Source organism: Thamnophis sirtalis, unplaced genomic scaffold (assembly GCF_051295495.1).
Source record: "Thamnophis sirtalis isolate CommonGarterSnake01/CBP01778 unplaced genomic scaffold, rThaSir2_p1.2 scaffold_13, whole genome shotgun sequence".
In the NCBI taxonomy this organism is placed as follows: Eukaryota; Metazoa; Chordata; class Lepidosauria; order Squamata; family Natricidae; genus Thamnophis; species Thamnophis sirtalis.
This window is the reverse complement of record NW_028261393.1, coordinates 31,200,406-31,210,352: the sequence shown is the minus strand read 5'-3', so window position 1 is coordinate 31,210,352 and position 9,947 is coordinate 31,200,406.

The window sequence follows — 9,947 nt, the reverse complement described above, 5'->3', positions numbered from 1 at the left end:
AAAGCTTCAGCTGGGGCAGGCAACACCCTTGCCTTGCCTAAATGCAAGCAAAATGCAAAAAAAAAAAAAAGATCATTCTGGAATATCTGGGCACAGAAAACGTTCTCCAGTTATGAAGATCAGTGTTGAATGGCAGTAAAAACACCAGAGAAGTTCTCATTCAGGGACCTGGCTATGTTTCATCGTTATAGAATGGGGTCACCCATCAGTATGGTATCTGGTATCATCAGGATGTTGATGGCACCCAATTATATATCTCCACCCCTAGCCAGACATTGGCTGCTGTGGCGATGCTGGCCAAGTGCTTGCAGGCTGTCAAGGAGGAACCTTGGCAAAGGGAGAGGCTTTGGGGGGGGGGGGGCTTGTGCTTGAGGCAGGTGGCAGCCATGGTTTGGGGTGGGGCTGGGCTTTGCTTTGTACAGATTCATCTGGTGCACCCAAATACGCCCTTTCCTGGACCAGTAGACCTGGCTCATGGCCAATTGTCTCCTGGTCACATCCCATTTACTTCAATGCACTCTACATGGGGCTGCCCTTGGAGACTGTCCAAAAGTTGCTGCCGGTTCAAACACAGTGATGTGCCCAGTAATTAGTTCCCCACAGTTTGCCTCTGTAACACCCATCACAAGAGCTGAACTGGCTTGTAGGGTCTTTCCAGGTGCAATTCAAAGGTGCTGGTCATCGCCTTTAAAGCCCTAAATAGGTCAGGGACAGGTTATCTGCCCCTCCCTAAGGACATCTATTTATCCTATCAGGTTAGATAGGGTGGGTGCACATAGGGTCTTAGTCCTTGCCCTTAAATATTGCCATCTTATGGGAGCAAGGAAACCTGCATTTTCCATAGCAGCTCCTGCCCCATGGAGCGCTCTTTCCCCCTGCACTTTGGCAGGCCTTAACCTTCCAAAAAGCACTGATGCCCCAGCTTTTCTCCCAAGTGCTGAAATGGAATGAGGTGGCTACGTGTTGGAAGCTTAATTTAATGCCAGTTTTTTTTGTTTTGTGTATGCCTTTTAATAATTAATTTATTTAAACTTGCATGCCGCCCATTTTGCCATCTCTGTCTCCCATTCCATTAAAACAGACCATAAAACATTAAATAGGGGGTCATAAATTTAAAATTCAATTAAAATAAAAGTAAGCAGGATAGAGACGATTCCAAGGGCACACAGGAAGGAGGTGGGGTGTTGCCTCCTTCATTAGCCACCTCTAAAGGGCCACAATCCCCTTCAGGGCCCCAGGCTGATTGGCACAGTCCTATCTTCAAGAGGATGGCAGCAGATCTGACCTTGGGTGAGCACGATGTCCCAGAGGGCAAGAGTTCGAGCAGAAAAGGTTCTTCCCCTGAATCCCACCAGCCAGAATTGCTTGACTGGCAGGGTCTGCAGCATGCCTCTTCTGCTGGCACAGGTGGGGCAGGGCAATCCCATTGGGCCGAGATGGTTCCTCGGATAACCTGCTTCCATGCCACAAAGGGCTATAAAAGTGATAACCAACACCTTAAATTGGATTCAAAAGCAAACTGGTCACCAGTGCATCTTGCACAATAGCAGTTTAACATAGGCTGCCCTCGGGATGCCAGGAACTGTCCATGGGGCTGCATTCTGCACCAGCTGAAGCTTCCAGATACTCTTCAATGATAGCCTCATCTACAGCACATTGCAATAGTCCAGAGGGAGATGACCAGTGGTGGGTTCCTACCGGTTCGGACTGGTTCAGCGAAACCGGTAGTGGTTTCGCGGCCTGGGTCTCTGGAACTGGATGTTCTGGATGCGTGAGAAAGCTAAAAAGTATTGGAAAAAGATTAAAAATTGGCTAGAATCAATAACAGGAGTCAAAATTGATTGGATACCAGATGTATTTTTACCGATTTGAAACTGCTATTAGAGGGAACAGGACGTTCCAATGTATTGTGTAAAAGTAGTGTACGTCTAAGTTCTGTGTGTGTTTTGTATGTTTGTAAATAATTTTTTTAAAAAAAATAAAGTCCTGGAGCCAGAAGCTCCACAAACTCACAGCCACTCAAAACTTACTAGGATTGAGGGGTGTGGCCTGAATTCTAGCAACAGGACGTGTTCTCTGGAGGGCTCGCTGAAGAACTGTCAGATTCCTGCTGTATCAGGGGAGGGGTGACCTGTAACCCCACGATAGCTCTCCTGGAGAGACAGGGAAGAGGGGGGGTGCAAATGGGTGTGGTTGGGGAACCCGCAACTCCCCTAAAACGCCTGCTTTTGCCCTTAGACCCAAAGCAGGAAAGATAGCCAATGTGAGCTATCGCAGCTGGAAGGCCAGACAAAGCATGGGAATCAATGTGGACAGAGTCTGGGTAAGAGGGCTTGAAACTGCAACATTCCTGTAAACTAACTTTTAAGTCTCCGGTTAAAGCTTTTTAAAAAGAAAGTGGCAGAAGAAAGGGGGGAGCGGACTTTACAAAGCTCTCACTCCCTCGGGTCAGCAGCAAATGGACGGAGCCATTAGATAGAAGAAGGAAGTGATAGACCTTGAGAACTGCTTAAGGATGTTAGAAAACGAATCGGAAGCCTTTGGTGTTTAACTTTCACTCTATGCCTATGATTTTCTTGGTAACTTGGTGACTTTTGAGAATCGCTTAGATTTGCTTTCGAAGTCAGGAACTTAAAGCCGAGCCGAGGTGGCGCAGTGGTTAAATGCAGCACTGCAGGCTACTTCAGCTGACTGCAGTTCTGCAGTTCGGCTGTTCAAATCTCACCGGCTCAGGGTTGACTCAGCCTTCCATCCTTCCGAGGTGGGTAAAATGAGGACCCGGATTGTTGTTGGGGGCGATATGCTGACTCTGTAAACTGCTTAGAGAGGGCTGAAAGCCCTATGAAGCGGTATATAAGTCTAACTGCTATCTAACTGCTATTGCTAAAAGAAAATATGTTGAATTAATTATCTGCATTGCTGTCTAGTAGCAAACAGTACCCGATAAAAGCTGCCTAAGAAGAGTTGACCTTGAAACATTGTGGATAATAATGAACTGATAAAAGTCCTCTAGAAGAAAGAAATAAGACCAGCTGTGTAAACATTGCCTTCCCTTCCCTTGCTACATTATAATGGGCTGTTGAGACTGCCGTCCTGATAGTCTGTGCTTTTTCCTTCTGCCTAAGGTGGGGGGGGGGGAGAAATTTGGATAACCCAGACAACTCATACCAAAGGTTCCTTTTTTCCCCTCTTTGTTTATCTGACTACTTTGGGTCATTTTTTACCTACCCAACTTTTATCTTTCTATCTCTTTTTTTACTTCTTGCAATGAGGTGTGGATTACCATGGTGAGATTAATTTTGTGGCTTTTTTTCTCCCCCATTTTTTTTGGGGGGGGGGGGAGGTGCCTTTTGACCATTATTTTTAATGTGTCTATTTTTCTCCTTGTTTCCTAATTTTTTTCCTTTTGTTACTTCATCCGGCCATTATAAAGCGATTGGATTAAGGTAAAACGAACCTGAAGATGGGGCCCAAGAACAGGGGTCGGTTTATTGGAGGCTGGTGCTTGGATCAGTGTGAGCAACTACAGGACTACAATTTACTAATCTATTTTTTGGATTATAAAACTTGATTACAACTTAAATACAACAATGTCAGATCCAAATACCAAGATGAAGAAAATAATATCATGCGTCTGCAACAGCCACCCCGTCTGGTTCAGTGACACAGAAACCAGCAGGCACAGGAACACAAGACAAAGCTATTTTGGAGCTGAAATATGTTGCCAGACATACATGTGGATATCAAGGAGCACATAAACAGAGTAGAAGAGAAAGTGAGCAAAGTGCAAGACAAATTGAAAGAAGTCAAGGAAATGATGGGGGGAAATGAGCAAAGACTGCAGAAGGTGGAAGAAAAGGCAGAGATAACAGAAAAAAGAGGAGATGGATTATAGGCCGACAGCATTTGATAAAAAACAGGAAGGAGCCAACGTATTGTGGGAGATGGAAAGATCCGAATTCTATCTAAGACTCCAGAACATAAAAGAGGAGAAAGGAGAGAATTTAGCAGAGAAGATCACAGAAGTTCTCTCAGCGGCTACAGAAATGAGTAAGGAATATATTCTAGGTGGAATGTATGAGACTTTTAGAGTATATACAAGATATGCAAGGACAAACAACTTGTCCAGAGAGGTACATGTAAGATTTGTCAAAAATCCTCTAAAAATGAAATATTGCAAGCAGCAAGAAGTATCACAATAAAATACAAATCTAGAGAGATAGTAGTATTGAAGCAAGTTCCGAGGAAGGTCAGAGAAATAAGAAAGGAATACCACTTTTTTACTAAGAGTCTGATTAAAGAAGCGGTGAGTTTTAGATGGCTTGTTCCAGAAGGGATTTTGGTAAACTGGCATGAACAAAGGTACAGACTAGATACACTAGAGAAGTATTTTATGAACAAAATATAGCAGCACATGAGGGAACACTGGTAAGAGAAGAGGAAGGAACTAAATGCCAAGAAGCTAAAGGGAAAGCTCAAAAGGAGATGGAGAAAAAACAGGAAGAGAAAGGGCTAAGAGAAGGAGCAAGGGCCAAAGAGACAAAGGAGCAGAGGGAGTTAGAATGATTAGATCAACTAAACCTATAAATCAATGACATGGAGGAAGAAATAAAAGTAATCTCCATTAATATAACCGGATTAAATTTGGCAACAAAAAGAACATTCAATAAATTAGAGAAATTGAAATTGGACATTATATGCTTACAGGAAGTACATATTAGAAAGCAACACAAAAAATTTTTGGAACAGGCAAAACTTGGTAATTTATATACGACCCTGGCTGACCAAAGCAAAAAGGAAATAGCATTACGTATATATTAGAAAGACAATACAATCAAATAAAATTTTTGAAGATGGGGAGGGGAGAATACTGATGGTGAAAATAACGATGAACATGTGAAAGATGCTATTAGTGGCAATATACGCTCCAAATGACAAACAAGAATTTTTTGGGAAACTACACAAAAAGATAACAATATGACTATGAAGATAGGGCTTCCTGGGCGGGACTTACTGATGGAAGCAGCTAAACATAGCTGCTCCCGAGTTACCAGTCGCATTATCTGTTCAGATGATCATCTATCAGACATCGAACAGACACCTTACTCTTTGGGAAAAGAAGGGAAAGGAGAGAAGTTTTGTCGAGCAAATGCTTTTCTGATCTTTGCAGCTTCTGTGTCTGCGAAGTGAGAGGGGGGGCAGCTGAAGGCAGAACTGTTCCGTGCTGGAAATCTCCAGCTGCTTTGCAGCTCAAAGTAAGCGTCCCTCCCACTCAGATCAAAGATTGAATTACTTGATTTCAAAACGAGCAGAATTCGTATGCGAGAGCATTAATTGTTTATTTAAATCCTAGCTTCTTTTTTACAAGATCCTCTTCCGTTATTTTATCTATTTAAAGAGGCGTCTAAAATGGCGACGAGCCAGTTGAATTGCTGAGTAACAATGTTTATCTAGTTATATGGAGTTTCAAAACTTCAAAGAAAGGGAGTGAATTATTTTGCCTCACAGCCGGCCAACAGATCTTTATTAATTAGTTTCACTTTTAAAGTTTTAAAAGACTCTTTGCTAATATAGAAACATTCAAAACAGTGGTGAATATGCTGAACTGTTTCGTTACAATGCTTATTCTTTGAAACCTTCTGCAAAGTCCTACGAAGTTTATAAAAAAAAAAAAAGGGTACCTCTTTCCACAACTGTATAGCGGGCCAGTAGAGTTTTCCTAATTGCTTGAAGATAAAACTTGGAATGGCCTCAAAACCAAATCCTAATCTGAAACCGCCTTCTTCTTCAGCCCCCAGAAGTACATCGCCAATACTTGGTACAAAGTCACAGCCACCGCCCTCTATGCCCCCTACTGGAGAGTTACTAACGACAGAACTCTTCCTGAGAGAACTGAGTGGAGCTCATAACATGCTGACAATTAAAGTGGAAAACAAACTGAAAGAGTTTAAAGAGGAGATAAAAGGGGAGATAAAAGAGGCGATAAAAGAACTTAAGGATGACTTGTATGAAAAAATTGATACCAGGGTTGCTAAAATGAAAGATGATATGCTGGGACTTGTAACTGTACTGACAGAATATGTTTGTGGAATTGAAGATAGTCTAGAGGATCTTAACGAAACTAATACCAATTTGACATCCAAAACTGAGGTGGTGCAACAAAAAGTTGAAAACGCTGAAAAAGAAATTATTATGATACAGTACAGGCAGATGGAGCTGGCATTAAGAGTAAGGGGGTTGCGTGAGGATAAACAGGAGAACTTGAAACAGATTCTTTCAGAAGCTTTTGATTGTCTGGTGGGAAGACCGGGGTCTAACTTTGACTAGCAGATCGATAAAATTTATCGCATTAATTCTTGGGTGGCAAAACAGAAGCAACTCCCCCGAGATATAGTTATATATTTCACTACAAGAGAGCTCAGAAACAAGATATTACAAGAGTCTTATAACACTAGGCTCCAAATTGGGGGCCAGGATTTGACTGTTTTGAAAGAAATAGCACCTCAAATGCTAAGAGCCAGGAGAGACTATGCTTTTTTAGTGGAAGAACTCAGAAACCATCAGATACAGTACAGATGGGACGCGCCATTTGGTATTATATTTACATTTGACAGGCAAAGATATCGTCTCAACTCCGTATGGAAAACTCGAGATTTTTATCACAATATTTTGAAGGTGGGACACCCTGCACCATCTGGATCTGGAGAAAGACCACAAGAAGGACAAGACAGACAGCAAACCACACCACTACCAGACAAGATGTACCATCTCCCCTCCCTAGAAGGGCAAGGTGTTATGGAACAAAGACCTAGCCGTATGACTACCAGACGAATGGAAAAACAAGCTAAAAGGCAACAACATCAACAATCACCCGCCATTGATCAAGGAGTTACAGCAACAAGCTCAGAAGCCATGGGAGGAGCTAGGCCAAAGGTTAAACAGGCCATGCAGGAGGCTCTAAAAAAGCTTCAGGTAACCAAAGATGACAACTAAGATTTTTAACATGGAATGTCAATGGACTGAATTCTCCACAGAAGAGAAAGAAAATATTTTACTATCTTAAACAGTTTAAGAATGATATAATTTGTTTGCAAGAAACTCATATCTGATCAAAAATATTTGATTAACTCAAAACTTGGTCAACATCTTGTAGCTTCTGCTATGGAAAAGAAAAATGGTATAGTTGTATACTTAAGAAAAGACATCAAAGCTGAATTAATTGAAGCAGATCCCTTTGGAAAATATATCGCGTTAGATCTAATCTTAGAAGGGAAAAAGACATTACTTTTGGGAATTTATGCTCCTAATCAACAGCAAGATGGATTCTATAGAAATCTTCATGCTAAATTAGTACAGTGGGACTATAGGTCTTGTATACTATTGGGTGATTGGAATGGTGTGATAGACACTAAAAGAGATAAGAAGACCTCTCACCCAAATACTAAGATGCAAGCAAAGCAACCCAAACCTTTTTTTGACATGATGGACGACTTTGAATTGAGAGATATTTGGCGAGAAAGAAACACAGAGGAATATGATTTCACTTTCTTTTCTGATAGACATCAATCCCTTTCAAGGATTGATTTTATACTAATCACTAATGATTTGCTTTCTAGGGTGAAGAAGACAGATTGCGGCTAGGGTCCTTTCGGATCATAACCCAGTTTGGATGGAAATGGGAAGGGCAGTGCAGGCAAGAAGGTCTTGGAGATTGAATGAAAACCTATTTAGATATGAAAAGTATATTAATGATTGTAAAAAATTGTTATCTGAATACTTTGTTTTGAATATGAATAAGGGTACACCTATGGAATTCGTATGGGATACAAGCAAAGCGTATATGAGAGGAGTGCTGATGAATATAAATAAAACACATAGATATAAACAAGGGCTAAAATGAACAAAATTGGAAGAGGAAATTAAGAGGAAAGAGTTGGAGTTAACAATGAATCCAGGCGATACAAAAGTTAAGGAAGCAATCACCATATTAAAATCTCAATTTGACATGTTGATCTCTGACCAGGTAGCCACTAGTTTATTATATGCAAAACACAATACTTTTTGTAACGCAAACAAACCTGGCAGATGGTTAGCTTATCAGATTAGGAAAAAAAGGAAAACTCGAAATATATCTAAACTGACTTACAGAGGGAAGGAGGTGTTTCAACAGGAGGAGATTCAAAAGGCATTTCAGGAATTTTTTACATAATTGTATAAAGGGGATAAAATTAATGGTTTAGATATAGACAAATATTTAGATAAAGAGAAAATACCCTCAGTTAGAGAAGAGCACAGGCAAAAATTGAACCAACCAATAACCTCGGGGAAAATTTTGCAGGTAATTAAGCAATTAAAGTTAGGGAAAGCACCAGGTACAGATGGTTTGACAGCGGTTTACTATAAAAATTTACAGTTAGAAATGGTAGAACCTCTTAGAGAATTATTTAATAAGATTCAAACGGAAGGTAAGGTGCCTCCATCTTGGAAGACAGCGTTTATATCCAAAGAAGATCAAGATACTACCCAACCAAAAAATTATAGACCTATCTCATTACTTAATGTAGATTATAAATTTTTTACTAAAATACTAGCAAATAGGTTAATGCTGGTTATTCAACAATTGATACACATGGACCAAACAGGTTTTATACAGGGGAGACAGATGAAAAGTAATGTTAGATTAATTATTAAGGCATTAGAATATTTGAGAAAGAACAACCAAATTCCTGCTGCATTCATACTTTTGGATGCCGAGAAGGCCTTTGATCGAGTTAACTGGCAATTTCTGTTGAAGATATTGCAAAAAATGCAGATAGGAGATAGCTTTTTACAGTCAATTAAAGCAATATACCAACAGCAAACAGCACAAATCATAGTCAATGGAAGTTTAACAGATTCTTTTCAAATTGGAAAAGATACAGGACAGGGCTGTCCTTTGTCCCCACTATTGTTTATTATAACATTGTTGAATAAAATACGGGGCTTGGATGGTCTAAAAGGGATTAAGATTAGGCAGCAAGAATACAGAGTGCGTGCTTTTGCGGATGATTTGGTCATAATATTGGAACAACCGCAGGAATCCAGTATGGTTTTAATGAATACGATTAATCAATATGGTCAAGTGTCTGGTTTTAAAATAAATTTAGGAAAAACAAAAATATTAGCTATAAATATGAATACTAAACAAAAGGAAGAACTAGGAGGGATGCTAGGATGTGAGGTAATCAAAAAAGTCAAATATCTTGGAGTTAATATTTTAACTTCAAATGGGAAACTATATAAGCATAATTATGAACCACTTTGGCATAGTATACAGATAGAGATGAAAAAATGGGAGAAATTGCACTTATCTTTGCTGGGTAGGATAGCGGCAGTGAAAATGAACATCTTACCAAAAAATTTATTTCTCTTCCAAATGTTACCTATACTTAAAAAAGATGCGAATCTTTTAGAATGGCAGAAGGGTATCAACAAATTTGTATGGGCAGGAAAGAAGCCGAGGGTAAAGATGAAAATAATGCAAGATGTACGCGAGAGAGGAGGCTTGAAATTACCTGACCTAAAACTATACTATGATGCAGTGGTGCTATCTGTAATTAGTGATTGGATTCATTTAACTAATGATAGAATATTGAATATTGAGGGACACGATCTGGTATATGGTTGGCATGCTTACCTGTTATTCAACAAAAAATTGGACAAGAATGTTAAAAATCATATTTTAAGAAATGCTTTACTGCGGGTAAAATACCAATATAAATTAAAAATACCAATATAAATTAAATGACAAGATACCCATGTGGGCAATTCCTAGACACGCAATTGAAAATATGAATATAGCACAAAAACAGGATAGAATTACCTACAGACAGCTTCTCATTTTGGAAAGGGGGGTACTACAACTAAAATCTTTAGAGGTATTAAAAGAGAAGGTAGTTCAAACATGG